Here is a 22,987-nt window from a genome sequence, read left to right on the forward strand (position 1 = left end):
GAATTAGTGCTTCAAAGGCACCACTGGCATAATAAAGTCACCCATACCAGTGTGCTAACCAATGGGATCCCTTTGAAGTGAGCAGACAGGGAAGGGGTCAAAGTAGAGTATACATAGGAGTAGTAGGCTGAGGATGGGGTTTCACATCTTGGTTCTAGCTAGGGCTCTCTACAACTTGTCTTCCCCATCTCCTATGAATAAGGAAGTCTGGGTATGACATCTGAAGATGAGGAGCACTTGTTACAACAGCCCAGATTGGACCACTTTCAGCAGACCTGCTTTGGACGAATCTCCAGTGACATTTTTCCTTTCTAAGAGAGGGGACATGTTCTTCTCAGTTGATTCATCATTGGATTTTTAAGACAAGAAAAAGGATTCACAAGACCTATGGTGGGAATACAATCTATTCCAACGTCTTCTGCCAGGGAGGAGAAGACAGAAGGCATCCATGTCACAAGCAAGGTCTGCTCCCCAACCATCCCCCAGGAACAGTGAGGACGACACTGATGCTGAGTCAAAGTCTCTTTGCTGGCTTTGCGCTGGAACTAGAATCCTGCTGTTCAGTGGAGGTGAAGAACTTCTAGATGGTGCCAGACAATCGGTTTGACTGGAATTGTAGAATTGAGTACTCACCTTGTCTCTGCAAATACGAGATCGGGGCTTACAGCAACCCGGAAGTGTACAGGTTCAGACCCTGTTTCATCACCTTGAGACATCTGACAGTCTGCTTGAACATGCTCTATGAACTTTAAGCCACTGCAGGACTCACACTGCTACCTTTGATGCTTTACAAATGTAGACATCACCCATTGCCCATTTCCATGGGCTTCATTCACAAACCTAATTGCAGCCTCAAACCCATGGAAGTAACTGACTCATGTGCTGGAAGCCATCGACTCACACTTATCAAATGCGTACCCTTCCCAGTAGAAGCAATATTTTGCTGCCAAATTGACAGCCAGCCAGAAATGTTGGAAGTCATTGACTTGACTGTCTCGAATGCTGATTTGATCCAAAGGGAGCCTGAACATCGATCCATCTAACTTATTGGACCACACAACTCGAACATCTGAAAATTGGCTTGACTATTAGTGAAAGCACCTATCATCTTGGCTTGATGCTGTTGAGTAGATAATACAACATCTAAAGGTACTTTGAAGCATCCATAGTAAATTTTATATTCCCCAATAAAACATATCCAAACACATTGTTGCTGAAGGCTTTGCAAGTACACATCTGAATATCAACCCAGAGTGTTCCTTTCTTATCAAAAGTAAGATTTCTCTGTTTCATTCAGAGCAATGGGTTTTTAATATTTTTAATCAGTTGACTTCATTGATTGTTTTATTAAAGTGCCTTTCTTTGTAAAACTTAAATTGGACATTCTTTTATTTTAGAAACATTACACTAACGCTGTAGGGAAATCTACACTGAAGAAGAGTACACAAAGAAACAAAAGTGGCAGTTTACCAGTTTAAAAAACAAACATGACAACTGCAGGCTGCACACAGCATATGAAAAATGACACTTGCGACGGAATGTGCAATGGTTGCAACCCATAATAAGTGTTTGATGATGAAGCCAAGAAAATAAGTCCTTCCAGTTACCATAAAATATCCATTGACTTTTATTAAGATGGAAAACAGTCCAATCTGGGATAAAACGCACAGCACAGCCTTTCATACAAGATGCTAAAACCAAATTTGGGTCTTGCATTTTGTATATTTTCCTTTACAGGACTCAAAATCAACTTTATATCAAACAATATAGAGAGATATCAAAAATAAGTTGGGAAAGAGTATGATTGCAAAGAACACATTGGCCCTCATTACAACTCAGGCGTTAAGGGTTAACGCCACCGTTAACCCTTAACGCCTGATTCCCACCTTAACGCCTGCTTTTTGCAGGCGTTAAGTTCCATGGTGCTAAGGCACCTTGGTGCTAATTACGGCACCGTAATTTACGGTGCCGTAATTAGCGCCTTCCCCACTCCCATTATGCCCTATGGGGCAAAAATGGGAATGGGGAAGGGAAAATGGGAAATGGGGATTTACCGCCCCACTCACCTTGTAATGGGGCGGTAAATCCGCCATCCACCATGGTGTAAACGTAGTTTACACCATGGTGGTAAAGTTGGTGCACTTAGAACCTCAGTTGTAATGAGGGCCATTATAATGTTGTTCTGTTTTAGGTGACAATTGCAATGCAAAAAGGAAAGGGAGGCTACATTGGTAAATAAAGCCACTTTGGCCAAATGGACACCCCGCCCCCTCTAGCCCACAGCAACAGAACAAGCTACAGGACATGAGTGGATTGCTTTCCCAAGAGAAACATATGAACACTGGCCTTAGAAGCTCACCATAAAATCATATGACTCAGTTAGGATCCTGGTTCATATAGACATGCCTTGCTAATATAAACAAAGGCTGTCTCTGAACTTAGGCTTACACTGCCTGAAAAATACATTGTATTTACTCTGAGAAAGGGTGAACAGTGGTCCCCTTTCAAATTAACTGACTTTCAATGAGCCAGGCCTTTCCACAAGGAAAACTTTCACACAATCGGGGACCAGATGTCTCACATAAGGGTCATCCAGTTCCTGGAATAATTAACAGGAGGCAGGACTAAAGTCATAGATGGCCCTGCCAGCTAACTTCAAAGAATGTTTTTCATGAGGACCAGCACTCTCTGGGCCATAAATGACTCCAGCTTGGAGCTCAAAGGAACTAAGTGTATAGGCCACAAGATATTCTAAACTAAAGATGACACTCAATAGCGTGTAAAGTAAAGGAAAGAAATGCCTTTAGAATTTTGCATTGTGAACCACTTTATCACTTGTAACGTTTCAATGGAAGGTCCTATAGAGTTTCATTTTTGAAAAAAAATTCCGGGTGAAAAGCCCTGTCAGTTGAATTTAAAATGATATGTTTGTTTCATTATGTTCATTGTGTAAATTAGGTTAATGTGGAACTATTCGGGCAGAAATGGCATGACTGTAATTCATACACACTGTTACCCATTTTCCCACCTGTAAGTATTCCATTGAAAAAGAGGAATGTACACTTTGACATAGTAATGCAGTAGAATCACAGCACCAATTTAGCAAACATACACATTGAACATTCATTTTCCTTTTGCAAGCAATGTACATGCTGGACTGTTAAGTAGAATCTCTTTTAAATAGAGTTGCTGGAACGCTGTTTGAAATACTCACATGTCTGATGGGTAGAGGGAAGTTGTTTGTTTATTCCAAATAAATAGAAAGATTAAGATATGCAGAGATGTTCTGATTTAATTTGCTTTTCTATAAAATGGAAATCGTATCTTGGGCTCTCATACACTGTTCAATGCACGGTGGATGTGTGCTCAAGATAGACCAAATGTATACATGATGAGGCATGTGATTTAAAGGTTTACTTTCATGTTAATGCCATTTTGACCATTGAAGTTGGACGTTCACATATGCTTAATTGGTTGAAATCTAAATTGATTAATATAATTCCATTTTATTAATTAATAGACCTTCTGTGCAACCATTTGTGTTTCTTTTAGGTAAAGGGATGGAGACTGTTGGGAATCCAATTAAAAACTTAGGGATCCCAGGATCTTAAAAAGAACTTTATTTAATAAATATAAATGTCCATGCCTATTTTGGGTTAGGTGGAAATTCCCTCCCCCCATTTGGTTGTCGCCCCATTAAAATACTACGTTACTACTGTTATCAGCTTACTCCTCTCTGAAGCTATACCCTGCCCTCAGCCCACCTTACAAAAGAAGCAAAGAAAGTACACCCGTCTGGCAGTGCCTGTTTCACCTTTGTGAATGGGATCACTGCTGGTTTTAGAGTGGTGTGGTGCTGAGTAGAAGTTTTAGCCAATACCTCCCTGTACTCCTGCAGAGCAGTAGTCATTTTGTCACATGCACAGGGCAATATATCAAAGTGAATATAGTTCTACATTTATATTTCACCAAAGTACTACAACTATTCCTTGGGGATGCACATTTATATATCATTTGAATCACGGCTGCAAGTGTTATGGGCAACCCACAGACAATGGAATTGATGAAATTACATCAGCCTGCTTTCGAGAATGCACATCTTATTTTGGAGCTGCAGTTTCGCCAAAATGCATGGCAGCTGCTGGTGTGTCAGTAGACAGGGCCATGTAAGAGAAATCATACGTACTATGTTTATTCAGCATGTAGAATTAGAAAGTGTGGGCTGTTTAGCAGGACTCACTTTCTGAAAAGAAATCCAGCAACATTTTGGATTCACAAAATTGAGAAAAGCTCAGATATGTGTGAACCGGCAGTTGGCATTTTGTCAGAAAGAAGAGGCAAGAAGTGTAGAAAACAGTGTAGTGCAAAGACTGCCTGGCAGGAGTGACGTGATCAGAGCGGGCAAGATTACAAACAGTACGAAACACACTGTTGTGGATAACTTGCAGTTTATAAATGTTGGCTTGTGAAGTGCCTATAAGAAGGCAGTTGCAGTAATTCATCTTTGAGCCCACAATTGTCCTATCCAAAAGACAGCAGTTGGTGTCAGAAAGGTAGGGTCTGATGTGCCTGAGTAATCTGGGATAATATGCACAAGAGGATCAAATCTGGTTGATATACGGAGTCATAGAAAATTCAGACTCCAGGATGAATCCTAGTGTCTTAACCTTGTCAGCTACTTTAATGGTGCAGCCAGAGATGGAGAAGGAGAAGTGGTGGGTGTCTAATTTCTTGATATGTTGACTAGTGCCAAGGATGAGCAGCTTGGTCTTCGCATTGTTTAATGAAGATAGTTGGTAGCTATCCATGCTTTAATACCAGAGTAGACTTAATTAATAGCCTGGGAGTCTTTGTTGTGATCACCAGATAGTTGTAACAGTATTTGGGTGTAATCGGCATAATTAGTGTAGCTCACACCCATGTGGTCAAGAAGATAAAACATTGGTTGGGTATAGATATTATAGAAGGTGGGAGCTAAACAAGATCCCCAGGGAACGCCACAATCAAGAAAAGTAATAGATGCAGAGGTATCATCAGAAAAGACTTTGGCTTGTCTATTGGAAAGAAATGAGTTGAGTCAGTTAGAGGCCGATGGAGAGAAGTTAGCAACAGCAGAAAGGCAATCAACCAGGATGGAATGATGATATGATATGATATGATATGGTATTTGTAACGCGCCTATACACAAGTGTTTCAAGGCGCGACGAGGCGGGGGGGGGAAACAAGGGAAAGACAGACAAACGATCCTACTAGGCCAGGTGTCATTCAGATCGCGCAAGTGCCGAGGTAAGGGGAAAAAGGAGAAAGTGCAAGGGGAGGAGGTGGGGGGGAAAGTGCAGTACAAGGTAAGTAGCGTAAAATAAATAATGAATAAAAAGGGCCAGCTGGTGGCAAGTGCGAGGTAAGTGCAGAGCAAGTGCTGGGAAGGGGGCTGTAGGGATACAGTGACAGTCCCACGGTGCAGGGGGGGCCAAGGGAGGCAGTGCAAGTGGAGAGTGGCTGGGCCCTGGACCGAGGTCGCTGAGAGTGGCCCAGATGCAGGTTAAGTGCAGAATTCAGTGGGGAGTTAAGCAGGTTTAGCAGGGGAGAGGGAGAGAGAAGGCAGAAGCGAAGAGGAAGGTTTTGAGGTGCTTCCGGAACCGGAGATGGTTCTCCTCAAGTTTCAGGGAGGCAGGAAGGCTGTTCCAGAGGGAGGCCCCTGCTGCGGAGAGAGATCTACCCCCAGCTCGTTGCTTCGAGAAGCGGCTGACCATGAGGGAGTTGGAGACGGATGAGCGAAGGGCTCGTGAAGGAAGATATTTAGGAAGAGAGAGTTGAAGGTATTTAGGCCCCAGGCCCCAGAAGGCCTTGTGGACAATGCAGAGGGTTTTGAACTTAATCCTCGCAGCCACTGGGAGCCAGTGAAGAGATTTCAGTCCAGGAGAGATACGGTCCCTGGGCTTGAGGCCAAGGACAAGTCTCGCAGTTCTGTTCTGGATAAGTTGCAGAGGGCGGAGAGTGGAGGCAGGCAGATTTAGATAGAGGCTGTTACAGTAGTCCAGCCTTGAGAGAACCAGGGCTCGGGAGACAGTGAGCTTCTGGGGGAAGGAGAGGAAGGGAAGAATACCTCTGAGGAGGTGCAGTTGGTAGTGAGACTTCTTAGAGACGTCAGATATATGAGGAGAGAAGGAGAGTGTGGAGTCGAAGATGACCCCGAGGTTTTTAGCCTTGCAGGTAGGGGCAGGAGGGGGGCCAAGGGAGGCCGGCCAGAGAGCTGAAGGGAAGGAGGGAGTGGGTGTGCCGATGAGTAGAATCTCAGTCTTACTGGCGTTAAGGCAGAGGTCATTGGCGGCACACCATTCCTTGATAGCAGACAGACAGTCGGAGATGAGGGAAGGAGAGGAGGAGGCCGAGGGTAGCCTGAAAATGAGCTGGGTATCGTCCGCATAGCACTGGAAGTAGGGGCAGAGAGCGGCGATGCGGTGGGCAAGGAGTGCCAGATACTGGTTGAAAAGCCAGGGAGAGAGGTTGGATCCCTGGGGGACACCACAGGTGGAGAAAAAGATGTCAGAGAGGAAGGAGCCCATTTGGACCTGGGAGGGTCGACCGGAAAGGAAGGAGGTCAGCCATGCCCGAGCCTGACCAGTGATACCCAGGTTATCACGGAGGCGGTTTAGCAGGATGGCATGGTTGACAGTGTCAAAGGCAGAGGAGAGATCGAGCAGAATGAGAACACAGGGAGTGTTGGAATCGAGGTTCAGGAGCAGGTCCTCACGGATGTTCAGGAGAGCAGTTTCCGTGCTTCTGGCCGCTCTGAAGCCGGATTGATGGTCATGAAGATTACCAACAGATTCAGCATGGAGGTTAAGCTGGGAGATGGCCAGTTTCTCCAGGAGCTTGCCCAGGAAGGGAGTAATGGAGATTGGGCGATAGTTAGCGGGGCAGGAGGGGTCGGAAGAGGGTTTCTTGAGGAGGGGGTGCACAAGGGAGTGCTTGAGGGGGGATGGGAAGACTCCAGAGGCGAATGAGAGGTTGCAAAAGTCTGCAAGGGCAGGAGCCAGGGAGTCGATGTGGTCCTTGATGGTTTTGGAGGAACAGGGGTGAACCTGTTTTGACGAGGCTTTCATAGATCGGACTTGTCTGGAAACCTCATCAGCAGAAAAAGGTGGAAAAGCAGAGAAGGGGGGCGGAGGGGCGGCTGCAAGAGAGCAAGAGGAAGAGCCGGGAAGAGAGGGAGGGAGGAGAGAGGAGGAGAGCGAGGATAGGATGTCCTGAGTTTTTGAGATGAAGTGCGAGGCCAGTGCAGTGCAGAGGGCCTGGGAGGGGACCGGAGAGGTAGAGACTGCAGCAGGGTTGGCCAACCATCAACCATCAACCATGTCGAAGGCGGCCGCTAAGTCCAGTAACACAAGAAGTGCACTATGAGCATGATCAATGATGTTGGAGATGTAGCTTTAAGATCAAGCCATGCAGTTTCAATACCATGGCACACATGGAAAACGATTTGCATGGTGCTCAAGATGTTGTGAGTTTCCAAGAAGTGCTGAAACTGCAAATAAGCTACCCTATCGAGAATCTTAATCAGAAAGGGGGCACAGGTAATGGGACTGTAGTAGCAAGGGATTAGCGGGTCAAGAAAGTCTTTTTTTGAGAGAGGAGTAATCCAAGCCTGTTGAGGATCACTGGATACAAAGGCTGAATCAAAGGAAGCTTTCATAATCCTGGTAATGAGCGGTATGAATGAGTCAGCGTAGGATTTAATAATAGACGCAGGACAGATGTCACCCTTACACACTGGGTTTGAGGTTATTAATAATTTCCCTGCTAGTATGTTCTGAGACAAGGCTAAAAAATAACTGAGGGACGTGGATTCAGGAGGAATGATAGGCTCAGGGCAGGCCTTCAAAGGTTTGCATGAAGTATTGCAAACAAGATTGTTTTCAATTTTAAGATGATTCGTCTGGAATTTCGTCACCAGTGCATCCTGATTCTTCTGGCAGCAAGCATCATCCTAAACAATGCAGGTATCTTGAGCGCGTATTCCCTCAAGTTCTTGAAGAGCATACTCGTCCTTAGCACTTAAGGGTCTATGGATGGTAAAGATCACCTTTTTTTATCAGATTTGGCCACGTTAATACACGTGTCAAAGGCACTTTTCTGGCCTCAATAATTGTATTCTTATAATGTGCTGCAGCCATAGAGTAGTGAGATTTAGTCTCAAGGGATGGTTGCTCTCGCCAGTATCTCTCAGCTGTGCTTTTTTTCCATACGCAGGGTGATAATGGTATCTGAGAACCATGCACTTTTATTGATGTTTTGTTTAACTGATTTCAAATTGAATGGGGCAAAAGAGTCTATAGTAGAGGTGACAGCAAGATTATAAAGCGACATGAGGTTGGAAACATTGGAAAAATCATTAAAGGCATGGTCTAGTAAAAAATTTTATTTAAAAAATAGATAGGCAACATAAAAAAAAATACTAGCATTCTCTTTTTTAAAACTTCCTATGTAAAATTTTGAGCTATTCAAGCTCAAAATTTGCAAAAGCAAGCACATGGGCGCATCCGTTTTGTGAAATGGATGCCCTCCTGTGCTGGCTTTTGCTTTTGCAGCACTAATGAAGGAAAAGCCAGCCAGCTATAGTAAACAAAAGCTACCGCTGGGTGGCTTTCTCTTCATTAGTGCTGTACGCGGAGGACGGGGACCGGAGACCAGAGCAGGAAAGCTGCAGCTGAATCTCGGTAAGTGCTATTTATTTATTTTTAAAAATAAGCACTAGCTGCGGTTTTTTTCTAAGTTTTCCGGGTTGGAGGAGCCCAGAAAACTTAGAAATAAAACCACAGCTTTAAAAACGTTGTATTTATGTTTGCGGTCGCTTTTGAAGCGACCACAAACATAAATACAACGTTATTGTGTTGGAAAACGCTGCGGTTTTTCTTTCCAAATTTCTCAGGCTCCTCCGGCTCGGAGGAGCCTGAGAAACTCGGAAAGAAAAACCGATGCGTTTTCCAACACAACTGCGTCGTGTTTCTGCCTGCTGTTTCTTTCACTTTGGGTCTCCGGTGCTCCGGGAGCACCGGAGACCCAAAGTGGAAGCCACAGCAGGCAGAAACACAACGCGGTTGTGTTTACATGCCATGTAGTGTTTCTGCCTACAGCTGATTTCCCATTTGGGGCTCTCCGGCTCCCTGTGGGGAGCCCGAGAGCCCCAAATGGGAAAGCAGATTCAGGCAGAAACAACGCGGTTGTTTTCCACAATGCTGCGTTGTATCTGCCTGAATCTGCTTTCCCATTTGGGGCTCTCGGGCTGGGGAGCCCGAGAGCCCCAAATGGGAAAGCAGATTCAGGCAGAAACAACGCAGTTATTTTCCGCAATGCCGCGTTGTTTCTGCCTAAATCTGCTTTCCCATTTGGGGCTCTCGGGCTCCACGTGGGGAGCCCGAGAGCCCCAAATGGGAAAGCAGATTCAGGCAGAAACACAACGTGGTTGTGTTGGAAAATGCTGCGGTTTTTCTTTCCGAGTTTCTTCCTCCGAGCTGGAGGAGCCTGAGAAACTTGGAAATGAAAACCGCAGCGTTTTCCAACACAATAATGTTGTATTTATGCTTGCGGTCGCTTCAAAAGCGACCGCAAACATAAATACAACGTTTTTAAAGCTCCTCCAGCCCGGAAAACTTAGAAAAAAAACCCCAGCTAGTGCTTATTTTTTTTTTTTAAATAAATAGCACTTACCGAGATTCAGCTGCAGCTTTCCTGCTCTGGTCTCCGGTCCCCGTCCTCCGCGTACAGCACTAATGAAGGGAAAGCCACCCAGCGGTAGCTTTTGTTTACTACAGCTGGCTGGCTTTTCCTTCATTAGTGCCGCAAAAGCAAAAGCCAGCACAGGAGGGCATCCATTTCACAAAATGGATGGGCCCATGTGCTTGCTTTTGCGAAATTTGAGCTTGAATAGCTCAAAATTTTACATAGGAAGTTTTAAAAAAGAGAATGCTAGTATTTTTTTTTATGTTGCCTATCTATTTTTTAAATAAAATGTTTTACTAGACCATGCCTTTAATATGATAAAGTTTGAGTTGCATGGAGTGACTCACATTTGCAGCAACTTATTATTGAGTTGGGAAGGCAAGGAGGAATACAGTGAGATGGAAGGTGAATGTCAAAAACCACAGAAAAGTGCTCAGACCTAGGACAAGAGGTGTTGAAAGTTCCATAATGGACACATTGTGGGTGAGGATCCGGTCAAGTGTGTTGCCCGCTCTATGATTGGGAGAGAGGGTTTTTAGGAGGAAGCAGCTGGCATTAAGCATGGAGTGATGGAAGGCAGCACATTTGTCAGTATGATCATTAGCCCAATAGTTGAAGTCACCTAGCTTGTAGAATGTGTCAGCAAATCGGACAATAATGCCTGCAGATGATTTTGAAAACTGTGCATACATTGAGGAGGTTGATAGAGGTTAACGAAATGATAGGTGAGGTAGTCATTATCCTTGAGCTTAGTGTGCAGCAGCTCACAGTTAACCAATGTACAGCAGGCTATTTCATGAAAACCTAGGTTATCTGTATATTTTAGGGCAACCCCACCATCCTTTGAGGACATATAATCAGTTCTTAGTATTTTGTATCCCAGGGGAGTGGCCAGAGATACAAAATGTGATGAAGCAGCAGGTATCCATGTTTCAGTGACGCTAAAATAACATGCCATTATGAATAATGTAATCAGAAATCTCAGTAGAATGATTCACAAGAGACCAAGTGTTGAGTAGCACAGTTTTTTGTGCATCATTGCATGAATGAGTAATGCATGAGTCTAGGGATAAAGATGGCAATAGTGCATGAAAGGCTTTGTTAATGGATTCCTGCAGAGAGGATAATGGTATATAAGAAAAGTTGTTTTGAATTTGAGCTTGGCGAAAATCATGGCTAGGCATGAACATATCAGGTGCAGACACAGAGTTAAGAGTATTGATAGAAAGAGTAGTATTCATAATAGTTTGCGAATGGCACACATCATGACTAGGTGCGATAATATCAGGCGCTGATACAGCGGAAACAGTATAGGAAGAACCAGTAGTATTCCTATTGGGAAAGGAACATAGAGCAAGTTTAGGTCCCGGCAAAGATGGCTCGCAAAGGATCAGCACAACATAACCAAACACGGTATCGTCACGCTTATGAGCTGCATCTTCTCTAGGGTAAGGAAGCAGTGGATCCCATATGAGGAGGGCAATCATAGCCAATAAATTGTTCGGACGCAGTGGGGGTTAAAAACAATGCCACATGATGGGCACTTGTGGAGAGTTTGGAAAGGGGTTACTTAGAAGTGAAAGGGCCTGGCATCTAATCACCCACAAGGTATTTGTTAATAATACTACAGAAATCAAGGGTTTTAGCACATACATGTATATGCTCAGGCGCAGTAAGACTGGGCAATAAAGCCAGTGGGTTGGAGCTATCTGTATTCGACATGGTGTAAAAGAAGTCAGTATGGAAACTGTAAAACAAAGAGTGGTACCTTGGAGGGTATAAGGCAGTACAATACACTGTCAGAGATTGCAGTGCACACATAACGAAGTAGTCCTACAGCTCTCTGCAGATCGCGAGAGAGATTGTGTCATTTTTAGTGTTGCGACTAATATAAGTGAACTAATTCAAAAGTGTCAGTTACTTTAAAATCTGGATTTTGCCTTCAAATAGCACATTGCAACATAAGGGCACTGCTTCTGATTGTTACGGGGATATAAAACAAAGTAGGTGTTTATGTTAACTGACCGAATTTCTAACATAATCAGAAATATTTTTTTTTTTAAACCAAAGCACTGTCCCATACAATTTGGAGGAATTTGCAAAAGTGAACATTCACGGGGTAATTCATAGAATTCAGCGCAGAGAGGGATCGTGCGCCAGCGTGCACCAGCCGTGTGCGCTAAACAGCATTCTGGCGCACCACGTATTCATGGAATTCCCGAGGCAAAAAGAGCCATGGTGCAGAGAACATCCCGCAGCGCCAGTTACGCCCCCAAGAACGCCCATTGCGCAAGGAAAAGCCATCAAAATCCCCAATCCAGCGCAAAGGGCTGCGCTAACCCAGGACCAGCTTACAGGGCCGCTACATAGCAAACGCTGAGCGGGGAACATGTATTCCTGGGGTGCGTTGGAATCATCACACGCGGTAGGGCCTGTGCGAGCAGGGTACGTGTATTACTGTGGTTCGCGGGGAGTTTCACACGCGATTGGCCCTGTGCGAGCAGGGTACGTGTATTTGGGTGGTACGCGGGGAGTTTCACACGCGGTAGGCCCTGTGTGAGCGGGGTACGTGTATTTCGGGGGTGCGCGGGAAGTTTCACATGCGGTAGGCCCTGTGCGCGTGGGGTACGTGGATTTCGGGGGTGCGCGGGAAGTTTCACACGCGATTGGCCCTGTGCGAGTGGGGTACGTGTATTACTGGGGTTCACAGGGAGTTTCACATGCGATTGTCCCTGTGCGAGCAGGGTACGTGTATTTGGGTGGTACGCGGGGAGTTTCACACGGGGTAGGCCCTGTGCGAGCGAGGTACGTGGATTTCAAGGGTGCGCAGGAAGTTTCACACGCGATTGGACCTGTGCGAGCGGGGTACATGTATTACTGTGGTTTGCGGGGAGTTGCACACGCAATTGGCCCTGTGCGAGCAGGGTATGTGTATTTGGGTGGTACGCAGGGAGTTTCACACGCAGTAGGCCCTGTGCGAGCGGGGTACATGTATTTCGGGGGTGCGCGGGAAGTTTCACTCGCGATTGGCCCTGTGCGAGCGGGGTACATGTATTTCAGGGGTGCGCGGGAAGTTTCACACATGGTAGGCCCTGTGCGAGTGGGGTACGTGGATTTCGGGGGTGTGCAGGAAGTTTCACACGCAATTTCGCAGTCAGAGCAGGGTACGTGTATCCAGTGGGGTGTGCGGGGAGTCCCACACGTGAATTGGCAGTGTGGGTCCTTCCAGGTGTGCCCTCAACCACCTCTATGGACCCTGCAGGCAGCCCACACCAAAGGGGACTACCCTGCACCCCTGGTCATGTCCCGCAGGCAGCCCATCCATCATGGGCATGCCCCCCAGCCAGGCCACATGTCACCTTGCACTAGTGATCACCAACTCATGTCCCCCTGCATTCCCACCCCCCAGCATTGAGGGGCACCTGCCAGCAGGCCCCCACTCATGTCCCACTCATGTCCTCCTGCACCCCCACCCCCCAGCAGTGAGGGGCACCTGCCAGCAGGCCCACACTCATGTCCCCCTGCACCCCCACCCCCAGCAGTGAGGGGCAACTGCCAGCAGGCCCCTACTCATATCCACTCATGTCCCCCTGCACCCCCACCCCCCAGAAGTGAGGGGCACCTGCCAGCAGGCCCCCACTCAGGTCCACTCAATCCCCCCTGCACCCCCACCCCCAGCAGTGAGGGGCACCTGCCAGCAGGCCCCCACTCATGTCCCCCTGCACCCCCACACCCCAGCAGTGAGGGGCACCTGCCAGCATGCCCCCAATCATGTCCCACTCATGTCCCCCTGCACCACCACTCCCAGCAGTGAGGGGCACCTGCCAGCAGGCCCCCACTCATGTCCCCCTGCATCCCCACCCCCCAGCAGTGAGGGGCACCAGCCAGCAGGCCCCCACTCATGTCCCACTCGTGTCCCCCTGCACCCCCACACCCCAGCAGTGAGGGGCACCTGCCAGCAGGCCCCCACTCATGTCCCCCTGCACCCCCACCCCCCAGCAGTGAGGGGCACCTGTCAGCAGGCCCCCACTCATGTCCCACTCATGTCCCCCTGTACCCTCATCCCCCAGCAGTGAGGGGCACCTGCCAACAGGCCCCCACTCATGTCCCCCTGCACCCCCACCCCCCAGCAGTGAGGGGCACCTGTCAGCAGGCCCCCACTCATGTCCCACTCATGTCCCTCTGCACCCCCACCCCCCCAGCAGTGAGGGGCACCTTCCAGCAGGCCCCCACTCATGTCCCCCCACCTTACATGGCATAAAGATGCACAATCATGGCCCACTTCTACACCAAAATACCACAGCATGCCACCCCAGTCTTGAGACGCTATGATTTCCCAATCCACCCCACACTGACATGCCTATCTCAAGACACAAACCAAAAGTCACCTATGTACATCAACACATGTCCGTCACACACACACACTGGTTGGCATTGATTGTGTAAACCCACATTTTCACATGAACCCAATGAGCGAATTACACACATGGAAGTAAAATATCAAAATGTATTATGGACAAAAATAAAGCAATGAAATGAAAGCATAAAAAAATAGCAAAGATGAAATGAAAAGCATGTCCAAAGATGAGTAAATGAAAAGTACAACCAATCCAAAGAAATCCAAAAGAAATATAGTCCAAACTCTCCCTCCACCAAAGTAAATCCAAAGGAAACGTAAAAAGAAAAATCCATTAATCCATGGTGAAATCCAAAGAAAAGGTTCAAATAAATCCATTGTCCAACTATGTACAATCCATTGTCAAGGGTCCATGAGCCCAACGAAAGAAATGAAACCTACCTAAGAAACTACCTAAGAAAAAAACTATATACAAATGTGTGGAGCATAGTCCAATCACCCCAAATCAAATGAAAACAAACATGAAACCTAACACTAAAAACTATTTACAATGGCGGCGGGCTAGTCCAACGGCTCACATTTCGATGTCCCGGGGTAGGGCATCATCGAACTCCCGCTCAATGTCCTGGAGGCGGTCCTCTTCCATGGCCCCGAGGGTTCGCAGGGATGATGCCATGTTGGACTCCAACTCCCTGCGAATAGCCTCGAGGCACTTGGCCCACCTCAGTGCCCTCCACATGGAGTTCTCCGCCCTGACCATTGTGAGCCGTGACTCTTCCGCACGCCGCCGCTCCGCACCTATGGCCTGGCCCAACCACTGCCACACGGAATACACTTCCAATCCTGGGTCCTCCTGCCCTCTGGCCGATGCCTGCCCCTCCGATGTTGAAGGACCTGAGCCATCATTGCTCCCACTATGTTGCTGCTGCTGCTGTGCCTGTGCCTGCGCCCTGGCTCTTGCTGCCTGCACGTCCTCCTCCGGCAGGGGTGCAGTTGTCGTGGTGGCCACCCCTGCTGGACGTCCGACTCCCGACTGTGGCAGGTATGTGTCCTCCACCAGCCTGGCCGCTGGGTCAGAGGCAGCTCCACAGGGTACCCAGGTGATACATGGGTAGGAAGATGGCTTGGAGGATGACTGGCGCATAGGGGGTTCAGGTTAGGAGGGGGTCGCAAGAAGGTCCAGCACACGGAGGAATCCAGCACTGGTGACCCGTCCCAGTAGGTCAACGCGGTCAAAGAGGCATCCGAGATGACGTGCAGTGTCTTCACGAAAACACTGCAGGTCACCTTGCATGCCCCGTTGACGCAACACTATCCCAGCCAGGACAGGCCCAACCCGTTCCCGGATAGCCACGTCCGCAGGGAGAGGAAGGCCAGTTGTTGTGCACTCATCCCCTCCCTGAAAACGGGTCTGGACGTAGGCATCCCTGCTGGTGCCGGATGATGCAGTCACAGGATAAGGGACAGGATTACACACAGGCACCTCCGCGATGGCCTGTGCTGCCTCCTGTCCCTGCCCCTGCACTGCACCACTAGCACCAGTGGAATCCCCACCTCCAGACCCCGTGTATGACCCTTCCACAGCCTCCTCCTCCACCAAACCCCCCACCAACCTGGATGACTCCATGCCATCTTCCTCCGTCGGACATTGTGGGGTCTCAGCTGCCCCTTCTGCTGCAGAGGATCCCATCTCCGACCTCAGCCTCTTGGACCTACCCTCGGCAGCTGCAGCCTGGACGCGGCACCAGACTCCTCACTCCCCGACGAGATGACAATCTGGGAGGGGAGCCGGGCCTTGCGTCTCCGGCTGGTGGTGCGATCCCTGCCGCTTTGCTCCACAGCACCCTCTCCGCCCTCTTCATCAGTTGACACTGCAGACAGGGAGAGATAGAACGCAGGCATCAGGGCACTGTACAATGGACTGATACACACATGACAGTTGTACATGAGTGGCAGTGTCAAACTTCAGACATGGCATCACACTCCCCAACACACATGTCATTTCAACTCACACACATGAGCAATTCAAAAGCAATATTCCACCAGGCAGCACCATCCATACACAAAGAACAGCACGAGCAGCCGAAGGTGAGCCTGACATCACATGAAACACAGGGAGTGCACAACACATGCACACACGCCACCAGACCTACATGCATGTGTACATCTCCACAAACTGTCGCAGTGATGTCATCCCCATCCAAGTCACATCTGGCATTCTGCCTTCAGTGTCACATGCATCCATGTTGCATCACAGTTGCACACTTGTCAAATACACACACATGCACGTGTACACAGTGCATATACATGCAGCAGGAACGACCATCCATGTGTGACACCACAACCATGCCAACATACATACACAGAAATTCAAACATGTGTGCTCCCACACCTGCATTTGGCCACCATGCTTACCAACACAAACAGCATCGATGTGTCTCACACATGAGAGGACTCACATGTGTCAGCCTCACGGCCCTGTACATACACATCCATACATGGCCCTACAAAAACACATGTGCAACCTGCACACTACTGTCACACCACAACACGCACAGCGTCCAATCAGTATGCATGTACACTTCCCGCTCGACTCCAGACGGGTCTGCCTCTCAAGGACCTGGACGTGGAGCGCTGAGCGTATGTGTTCCAGGACCCTCATTTTGTAGTCTGACAGCTGTCCCCGGTGCCCCTTGGCATCCGCTGCCTTCAAGAGGCGCTGGGCCTTGTCGAGGGTCCTGGACCTGAAGTCCTCCCAGCGCTTCCGTACATGTCTGATGTCGCGGACTGCCACCCCCTCCTCGTTGATGGCACTCAGGATGTCCATCCAGATCCTGGTCCGTCCTTCATTGTCGGCGCGCAAACTTCCAAAGAGGGCATCATACTGCCCCTGGACTTGCTCCACCAGGACACCAACTTCCCTGGCACTGAAGCTGGTGGCCCTTTGACTCTCTGGCTGGGGTTTGACAGTGGTGCCAGATGGTGTTGTGCCCGACATGGCAACCTCAGAGGCAGGTGTGGGTGGGCAACTGGGTCCTGGGGCTGGACTGTGGAGCAATTGTATCCCAGTCGGGAGTCTTCGGTTCCAGCAGGGGTGGTCACAGCAACTGCACCTCTGGCTGACGTGCAGGCAGCAAATAGCAGGGCACGTGGACAGCAGGCAGGCAGGCAGCAGCAGATGGCAGGTGGAAGCGTGCTCGGGGCTCTTGGGGGCAGGAGAATGGCCTTTTGGGCAGGAGCGTGGTGTTCCGTTTGTTTTTGCGTGGCCAGCTTGATACGGAGTGATTTGGCACGTGAATAAATTGCACATCAGCGTGTAATTCGAGGAAAGGCCCTTAGCGCATAAGCGCGTCTGTGACGTGACGCGCAAGGGCGTTTCCCTCAACACGGGTGCATGTTCATTGTACACGTGCAAAAACTGCACGTACGAGTGTCAGCTCGTGTAATTGGAGGAAAGGGCCTTAGCGCGTACACGCGTAAGTGACGTTGTACGTGTGGGCCGGTTTAAAAGGTATGTGTAGGACGCCATTTTCTTGTATGTGCTTTTCGTGGAGAGCGAGTGGGTGAATTTTGTACTTCTTGTCGGTTCACACGCGATTACTTCACAACAGTTCAAGTTCATACTCCCTGTTACCTCTGACAGCGTTCAATTCTTATTTTGGCATGTTTCCTCAAACAGCGTTCAATTCTTCTTTTGTCCCGTTTCCTCAGACAGCATACATTTCTTCTTTTGGCGGGGGTGTTGCTAACGCGCACACGCGTGTCCTTTTCACGTTCTTTTTCCAGGCAGACGGTGAGTCGCGCACGTATTTACCAATTGTGCTTGCCCCGTGTGTCGCATACCCCTTCAGAGGTCATTGTAGGCTGCGTGTATTACGCGTACGCTTATTTTTGTGTTTCTGGGTGCCAGAGCGTAGTGCGGGTACATTTTTCCACGCACGTGGTCCACGAGGGGTTGCGTGCACGTTCATTTTGGTTTTCGGGATGCCTGTGCGTTGAGTGACCCGTCATCTTTCCCCAGGGGTCACAGACAGCCTTGCTAGAGCACTAGGGTACGATTCCATCTAGTACCCTACCCCTTTCACCCCCAATTGACCAGGACAATAGTTTACTGCAACTCCCATACGCACAAGAACATCAGTGCCATGGTTGGGAGGCGACCAAGCGGTAAGGGAGGCAAAGGTGGCCGACCTCCAAAAGGTGGGAGTGGTGGGCACGGTAGGGGACGTGGCCAGGATTTGCAGGGTGCCCCTAGACTCTGTGTGTGGAGGACCAATCAGGGACACCCATGCCCCCCCCCCATGGTTGTGGGAAACGTAGCTGACACCATCCCAGCTCAGCCCTTGTTGGACCGGCCCATTTTGGCACCTGAACCGGCACAGGATGACTCCCAGGCTGACTTCCAGGTCAGCAAGTCTAAGCCACGTGTGGCGGTGCAAGTTGCTGTCACCAGGCCAAATCTATCTGGGGCAGCAAGGTCTTCTGCTGCCCCAAGTAGGCAAGGTGGGGAGGCTGCAGGGGCAGCTGCAGCTCTATCCACCCCAGCTCTGAGCCTCCCAGCCGGGACAGTGTCGGTCCAGGTCCATCAGACCGACGTTGGCCTTGCCAACATCACCCTGCAGAAAAAGGCCTGCATCAAGACCTACGGTCATTGTGCATTCGCACACTCCTAGTACCCAGTCCACCGGTGCTTCTGCCCCTACTGACCAGAGCAGCGTAAGCCACTCAGGATCTGCACCACTTTTGAAAAAGAAGAAGAAGGGTGCTCTGGCACTACAGCCGTGGCTACACACTCCGGCACGTCAAGGAAGCCTATCTTTAATGATGCCGAACTTGATGCACTTGTGGCCTATGTGTCGGCACATAGCCGCGAAATGGTGGTGACTGCAGGGTGCAAGACAACACCTGGTCAACGTAGGGCACACTGGCAGACCATCGCGGACATCATTAGTGCCCTTGGATTTGTGAGGTGCACAGCTGATGATTGCTACAAGCGGTGGAATGACCTGAAACTCAGAGCAAAGAACAAGCTGGCCTCAAATCATGCCTCTACTCTGGTGACTGGCGGTGGGTCTCCACCAGAGGACAACCAACTCACTGAACATGAGTCTGTTGCTGGAACCTTCGTCACAGAGGAACAGATCCAAGGTGTGGGAGACCTACCAGATTACGACGCATTGTCTGGTGAGTGCCCATGCATGTGTGTGTAATCCATGTGTATGTTGTTTGGGTGACGGGTTCTGATTGAGTGCCAGGTGAGGGTGTGTACTCCTGAGTGGTATGGGTCACCCATGTGCTTCCTCCAAAACATTCACCGGCCTTGGATTTGGGTATGACAGTATCCCTTCTGCCCACAGTAGCCAATTAGTGCCACATTACTGCAGTTGCCCTTGAACTTTCGTCTTGCAACAACATTGTTCTGAATTTTTCATTGTTCATTCAGGCTGATTGTTTGAATTGTCCCATTTTTGCAATGCATTTTTCAGCCCTAATAGCACATATTTGACATGCTTCTGTCATTGATTTCACCCCACATTGGCCCACATTTGGTACCTTGTTATGTGAATGATTAGAACATTCAGGCTGATTGAGCATTGGCCTGCTCACATTAATTTTTGGGGCCTGTTTGAATGTAGTACATGATAGTTGTTTCCTGTCATGTTGAAGTGACCAACCATTGATGTGTACATCTGCCTGCGATCACTGTATATTTGAACACTGGATGTGTTGCAGGGTGTGGCACATGTGTATTTTGTCACACTATTTAGCATTTTCATCTCTTCATGTCCGTCTCACATGGATCGGTGACAGTACTCATTCACTGATATATGGCTGTACTTGTCAAATGTGCCAAGGCTAGGCTACATGCCATCTGTGTGCTGGCATGTGTAATGTATGTGTATTGAACATGCCACTCACAGGCTAATGTGTGATGCCAGTGCTACCCAGAATGCAGCAAATGTGTTGCTTTTCCATCTTGGTGTCCTCAGTGTCTGCTTTTTGCCTCCCCTTCCAACTCATTGACAGTGCATGCATGCCAGGGTTATTGTCATGTGGGACATGTGTAAATCATGTACTGGATCTCTGGCTTGTAAGGCCTATGTGTGTGCTATGGTGCTCATGCCTGTTTCCATTTGTTGTCTTTCATGTTTTTGCAGGTGATGACGCACTTGATGCTGTAGAGGTGGAGGAGATGGTGCAGACCCAGGTGGAATCTCAGGCACGACCGGGCACCAGTGGAGGACGTGGTGTGGTGGTGGGTAAAAACCCAATCTTATTGCAGACCATACTGTCCAGGGGTGTCTCTGGTTGCACCTCCCCAGACCTCTATGATTCATGTGCTGAATCGGATGATGAGACTAATGTGCTGTCGCAGGTGAGTGTTTCTGGCAGGGATTCTGTTCTGTCCAACCCACCTGCACCAGGGGTGGAACCCTCTATGGGGATGTCAGTGTTGGTAACTCCACCTTTGGCGGTTACGGATGCAGGGTCACACTCCACAACATCTGATCCTGTTCCTGGGTCAGCAGATCAGAGGGTGAATGCAGTCCTTCAGCCTCAGGCAGTGCCGGCACACCAAGGTGCAGATAGCCTTGTCCCAAACAGGTGTGGTACCCGCCGACGCGGTGTCCATGCGCCACCAGGCAATACTGTATGGGAAAACTCCATTTACGGTATTGCAGCACAACAGGGAGCATCAGTTGAAATGATGGCTCAGGCAATGGAGAGGGTGGCCACTTCCATTCTCCCCCCTGAAAGGCAGATGGAGCAACTAAAGCAGGCAACAGACTCCATTTGCCAATCACACAGGGAAGACATGTTGGCATCCAACAGGGACCGACGGGCGGCACTGGAGACTCTGCGGGAAGCCATTTCTGTGGAGTCACAGGGCCACAGGGAAGCCTTGAGGTTAGAACTCCAGTTCCTCAGGCAGACTCTAAGTGAAATTGAGGCTTCCCGAAATTTAAGGTCAGAACAGCAGCTGGAGCAGCTCACACGTTCACTCTCAGCTGAGCTGCATGCAACTTGGGAGGAGATCCGGGCATCACGCGAGGCCATGCGTGCAGAAATATAGGCAACTCGTGAGGTGCTGTATGGGGATCCCCGCACTATCACCCTCCAGAATCAGACCTTCAACACCCGCATGCTTGCTGCCATGGAGGACCATACCAGGGCTTTGCGTGGGCTGCCTCCCATAGCACCCCCACCTCCTGATGCAGAAGCAGAGGGTGAAGAGAGCGACAGCAGCAGTTCTCCCACAATAGCGTAGCCGTGCAGGCCATGAGCCCACGGAGGTATTTTTTTCCCAAAATCCACGCTGGTGGGTGTTGGTGTGCACCCTGTCCTCGAAGCTCCTGGGTGGCCTCCCCCTCTGCCCCCCACATGGCCATTTTTGATTTGTATGGGTTTTATTTTTACAGTGTGTTGCCTTGTGTGGCTCCCGTGGGCATCCACTTTGCATACCAGCTGGGCACATGCAGGCTTGTCCTGTGTTTGGGTTAGATGTTTGGGTTCCTGACACACACACACCTCCTGCTTCCCTTTCCATGGGCTTGCAAAGGGTGTGACGAAGTGATAGTGACTTACACAGTGACATTGGGCTCCCATGAGATGTGTGGGCAGTCTGTAGTCAAAACTGTGTGTACATCCCTAGTGGGGATTGTTGTTGTATTGAACACTGCATGGTGTATTGATATGTGCTTTTGCATCCATGTCTTCCTCCTTATTCACAGGTACCTTCTTCATGTCTTCACAAAGCCGTCTACTTTTCGGATGCAGTTCATGTTGTATGCAGTAAACTGACACATTTGCCTGATGTCAACACTCTGCAGTTGGAAGGGGTGGATGTGCTGGCTTATTCAGGTTGTAAAACTTGCACTACTTTTATTTGGTACTGTCATATTTTGGTAATGTTTCATCCTGTGTTTCTGTATTGTGTTGCTGGTAAGTATTTGGTCATATGTGCTGTTTGTTATTGATTACTGGGAGCATATTGTCGGTGGCCTTTTTCCATTTGGGACAGTGCACTTTGTGACACTTGTGTCATGTGTTGTGCATTCCTTTGTTTAATTTCACATTGCATGACATGCCACGGTGTGTTGGGTAGCGGAGATGGGGAGAGGTTGGGTGACATGGCGCTGTTTTCATGTTGTATTTTGCAAGGGGGTAGTCATTCATGCAGCATGAATGTGTGTCTTTTTGTGACACAGCATTGGTTGTCTTTCGGTAGGTAGGGATGCACACAATGTAACACTTCCAGGTGACCAATCTCAGGCTGGTATGGTTGTGACAGTTGACTGTCCCTTATTTCATCATCATTGATTGTCAGCTGGTATGTACCAGGGCTGTGTGCACTCCACAGGGGTGTGATTTTAGGTGAAGTAATTAGCCACCACCTGCGTACGGGCTGCCTCACCACATGCCCTTTCCCCTCCCATGTGCAGTGGCCGTGCATGTGGTTGGGAGTGTGGGGGCACCACCATGTCCACCGGCAGGCCCCGGTGGGTTGCAACATTGTGCAGGACACATGCTGCCACTATGATCCTGCACACTACTGGGGACGTGTATAGCAGCTGCCCACCAGAGTGGTCAAGGGAGCGAAAGTGTGACTTGAGCACTCAAAATGTGCGCTCCACTATGCCCCGGGTTGCAATATGGGCTGTGTTGTATCTTATCTTGGGTGGTGTGGTGGGGTTCCGAATTGGCGTCATCAGGTGGGTGCTCAAAGGGTAGGCACTGTCCCCTGGGGAGGTGATGATGGGTATCATTAGTGGGGTTGTGACATTACTCAGTATCTGACATGCATGCATGTACAGAGGAATTTATACTCACCAAGCAGCCATGTATCGCCATGCCGCCCAGCTTCTAGGTCCCAGTTTAGGGTTGACATTCTGTAAATGAAACTGT

The sequence above is a fragment of the Ambystoma mexicanum genome, chromosome 8 (assembly GCF_040938575.1).
Source record: "Ambystoma mexicanum isolate Mex_15411 chromosome 8, UKY_AmexF1_1, whole genome shotgun sequence".
Taxonomy (NCBI): Eukaryota; Metazoa; Chordata; class Amphibia; order Caudata; family Ambystomatidae; genus Ambystoma; species Ambystoma mexicanum.